Source organism: Acanthisitta chloris, unplaced genomic scaffold, assembly GCF_000695815.1.
Source record: "Acanthisitta chloris isolate BGI_N310 unplaced genomic scaffold, ASM69581v1 scaffold19819, whole genome shotgun sequence".
Classification (NCBI taxonomy): Eukaryota; Metazoa; Chordata; class Aves; order Passeriformes; family Acanthisittidae; genus Acanthisitta; species Acanthisitta chloris.
Genome location: NW_008693325.1, coordinates 12,947 through 17,623, shown reverse-complemented (window position 1 = coordinate 17,623; position 4,677 = coordinate 12,947).

Sequence of the window (4,677 nt, the reverse complement as noted above, 5' to 3'; positions counted from 1 at the left end):
CTGATCCACACAGGAAACCTACAGCTGATCTGCAAGGCACATCAAAGCCCAGCAGCTGTCAGAAACTCTGCTCTCCAGGTAAAACAAACCGCTCTGCTCCGCGTGTTCTTAGCCTCATGGAACTTGCAGCTCCAGGCAGGAAAAAGGCCTTTTGGGGCAGTGCTGAATGTAGTTGCAGACAACTCGTTCCTGCATCCTCTCTAGCTTCAAATTCAATTTGTATTTATTCTGTTCCATGAATTTACAGCTGGCCCTGGAAGTGGGAAGGAGCCAGCACAGGATGAATTATCCACCCAGCAGAAACTTCCACTTGTGAACGCCTTTCCTCTAAGCCCTTTTTGTTTTGGAAAGGTTAAGGAAGCTAAAGGAAAATGGGGCCACACAGCTTCTCAGGCAGTGCCAGGAAGAGCTGGGTTTGGGTTCTCAGGTGGCCCTTGGCTTGCAATTCTTCCTCCAGCCAGTTACATCCTACCACTGGGAGCAGTTCAGTCTCTAGGCACATGCTTGTACCTGTGCTTGTACCTCTTCCTTCTCCTTGCTCTGGAGAAAAGATAATGCAGGAGAGGAGTTCATCAGATAAATTAGGAATACTTTGAGGGGATGAGAGAAGCACATCTGTTAAGTATTTTGAGACCTGTGGATAGATAGGAGGTTTGAGAATAGTCCTGAGCTGAACTGCAAGATGTTTTGCTGCCTGCTCTGGTAACCCCCAGGTACTGCCTGTGCAGGGAAAGGTGGAATTGCTCAGTTTTAAATCATTGGCCATTTATTTGGCAGCTGCTGGTCTGGGCAGAACAGCCCTGGATGTGTACGTGGAGAGATGAGTACAACTCACAAGTATTTTCTACTTGGAAAATTAGGTGGTTTAAAACCTCAAGCTGGCAACAAGGCTACAGCATTCCTGAATCCATACCTGCTTCTTGCACGTCCCCACTGTGTCTGTGCTCTTCCTTTAGTCTCCAGTTTTGGAAGCAGGGTAGGACCAGGTCTTTGGACTGTGTTTCTCTTCTTTAACTTCCCTTCAGAGAACTCTGTAATTAACCTCTCACCTGCTACTGTATTAAGAAAAATCAGGAAACCAACCTGTCTGAAAACTTAAGCAGAGTTTCCCAAAGGTATTCCCTGGCTTTAGGTGGAATCCCTTTGAGTGGCTGAACAGAGGAACCCACACAAGTTCAACCTCTCTTCTGGCACAAGCTGCCCAGAGCAGCTGTGGCTGCTCCATCCCTGGGAGTGTTCCAGGCCAGACTGGATGGAGCTTGGAGCAACCTGGGCTGGTGGAAGGTGTCCCTGCCCATGGCAGAGAGTGGGACTGGATGGGTTTTAAGGTCCCTCCCAGTTCAAACCAGTCTGGGATTCTATTTGGAAGTTTAAGTAAGGTGAAAATGCTCATGGGAAAGATTGGGATAATCAGATATGGAAGCAGCTGAACTATCTTTCAATATCCAAATCATATGCTTTGCTCAGGCTATCAGACAAGCTGTTTTACTTCTCAGATGTAAAAAGCAAAGTACATTGAGATATGCCCTGTGCATAACAGGGTTTAGGCCTATAAACTGCTTTACTTTAAACAGATCCATTCTCTTTCTCCTGAGCAGCCCAGCCTCTGTGAGCACTGCTGCAGCATCCTCTGGCCTGTCCAGACTGGGCTCCTTTGCTCTGCCAGCAATTGCAAAAGTTTCCACTATTGGTGTGTACTTTTTCCTTTGGCTTCTTTTCTCCTCCTTTCTTTTAAAATCTTGAGCTTTGACTCATCCAGTCCTACCTGCAGCTGGGACAGGGCAGGCCTCGTACCTTTTCGAGCTGGCTGAAGTTGGGTTTAGGGTGGCAGGTTTCCCTCTTGTTGATTACTGCTGTGAAGAACAGATTGGGAGTGATCAGCTCTTATCTTCCCATCGGGGAGGTAGAGGAGCTACTGGGCTTTGCCTGTTTGTGACAGTGCTGGCAGCCTCCCATTGGGAGGGGAAGATAACACAGTGGCTGTGGAAATAATCTCACTCCTTTTCTTTGAAGCTGAGAGGTTATTGATGATTCCAAGTGTATTTTGCAGTGAGGTTCATTGAGAAGACTGTCCAAGTTACTGCCCTGCGTGTGGATTCTTCATTCCAGGGGAGTTTTGCTTAAAAGGCAGGTCAATAGCTGACTCCTCTCCAGGTATCGATCCCGAGGAGTTGAATGAAACAAGGTGTTGGCTCTCAGCAACCTGAACAGGGTCTTGAGCATCCCTGAGCGAACTGGGGTGTGGGATCAGGCTTGGACACAGCACAGCTCTTCCCCTGGGGGCCTGGAGGGATGCTCACACACCACAGCACGTCAGGCTTGCTCTGCTCTTGGTGTTGGGAGTTTTGTGTGTCCCCAGTCCTGTGGCTGTCACACCTCCTGCTTTAGGCACTGCTGCTTCTCTGCTGCACCCACAGCCCAGGCCAGCGTTTCGCCTCGATCCGGCGCTGGCTGCTTCCTTCCCCAGCCTCCCGGTGACTTCAGCTCCTAATCCTTTAAGCCACTCTGTCCTGGATCTCATTAGAAGCCCAGCACTCTCCAGGGGCTGGAGCAGCACTGCAAATGGGTCATTTCTTTGAAACACTGTGAGACACTCACGTAAATAAATGCACTATCTAAACCAGCCCTGTGGGGGCCTCTGCTTAGGTTTATTTACAGGCTGCCTGTAGAACTCTTCTTGCCCTTTAATGGCCCCTTGGATGCATTTCTGTTAGGCAGAGCTTTGCTTTTTGGGGAGCTTCCTGCCCTGTGTTTGCATGTAAACCAGCTCCTTTGAAAGCAGGAGTAGAAAAGGCACCTGCAGACCAAGGCAGGTATTACTCTGTCACTCCATGCAGATAGTCAGGAGTTGTCATGCACACCATGAGAGGTAGCAGCCAACTTCCAGCACAGCAGAAACTGTTCTTTGGGAGTAAGGCCTGCGTGTTAACTAAGTACAGAGACAAAAAACACCTATGTAATGCTATGTAGTATTTCCACGCAGTGAATAGTTCAGCTGTCCTAAGTGGGGGTGTGACAGGGAGGAAGAGGAAGGGTGGAAACCTGGATATTCTTGTGTTACCTGGGATTTAAGAAAAGACTCTGCTTCATTTAGAGGAGATGAGGGAACAGGGGGAAACAGCTAGTGGGTGTAGGACAATTAGCATTTCCATCCAGTGAGTGCCAGTTGGCTCTAGCATTAATCAAACGCAGCTCATTCCCTCCCTTCCCACTCCTCCCCTTGGCTTTTGCTGCTTTCTCCAGGGTTTGCTCTATGACTTGTCTGTGCTTCTCTGGGCTCTGCTGACGTGATAGTATGAAGCCCCTGGGATCCCACCACCACTGAGTTCCCTACCAGCTGCAGCTTCTTGGTTACCTCTTCCCTTTCACTGTGAACAGAGCAACCCCAACCTGAGTTTCCTTGTGCTGTGTGTCATGCAGGCACAGGAGAAGCCTGGGGGCTGTGGTTGCTGAATGTTGCTGGTAGTACAGCTTGCTTTGCTTGCCTTACTCTTGCCTTGCACTGACTCTGCATGAGCTGAGCTGGTGCCCTGACCAGTGTGCCAGGCACAGGCAATTCCTTGCTGGAAAGGAAGCAAGCTGTGTAGTTAAGGGACAGTGACTGTGTTCAGTCCCTGCAAACAGTGCTGCACCTCTCCATGAGGATCTCACCGATCAGCCAGGAGGAGTTTCTGTGACACCAGACATGCTAAACTAAACCAGCCTCCCCTTGCTGAACCTAATCCCAGTACCACATGGAATCCACACTAGGGCCAGGCTTGGACAGATTCCATTGTATTGTTGCAGTGTGGCTGTTTACATGTCAGCAGGATTCTGGGTTCCCTGGCTGGGCTGGGGGAGTGCCAGCCCAGAACCCTGCACACAGGTTTTCATGGGGCTGCCACCACTCTGCTGAGGACTGCAACACTTCCAAGCTGCCAGCCAAGGGCTCTCTTCCCAACCCTCAAGTTACTCCAGGAAAATGCCTCGTCTATGCAACCCTGTTCCAAACCTGTCCCCCCCAGGCAGGGACAGCACTGCAGTAAGAGTGTTCCCTTCTCCTTCCCAGCACAGACATCCTGACCGGTTGGACCTTATCAGAGCAGCTTTCCATCCTCTCAGCATCACTACAGAGATGCCTAAAAGTTCCAGGTCAAGGAATGTAAGCCTTAAATGCCTGTATTACCCTGCTGCCTTTTGAACTGCATTAGCAGGTGAGAAGAGCACAAGCTGATGTGATTTTCTGACAGCATTACAGAAGTCAGTTCCTGTCTCTTGCCCCCTTGGAGCCCAGGTTATTTTTTAAAGAGCATATTCACTTCAAATTTCATCTTTTATCTTTTGATTTGTTTCCACTTCCTGTTGAACTCTCCTCCTGTTGGTAGGATACTTACTTATGGCCAAGTAGTCTCTATTTATGTGCTTTGATTATCCTTTCCTCAGAGGTTGTTTTTGAATGACTATTTTTTCAATCAGGACAGCAAATGAGGCATTTCTGTTTCCTTCCTGCTAATTTCTATTCCCAATCAGGTTACCTGGAATAGGAAGCTGAACAGAGTACCTGTGCTGGCAATGCTGGTCGAACTCGTGGTAGAGACAGTGTACACAGAGGTGGTTGGACATGTTCCTGCAGGAAAGAAATGAAGACAATTCACATCCAAGCAAAAGACTATCAAAATTCCCTGTTCCACAATATTT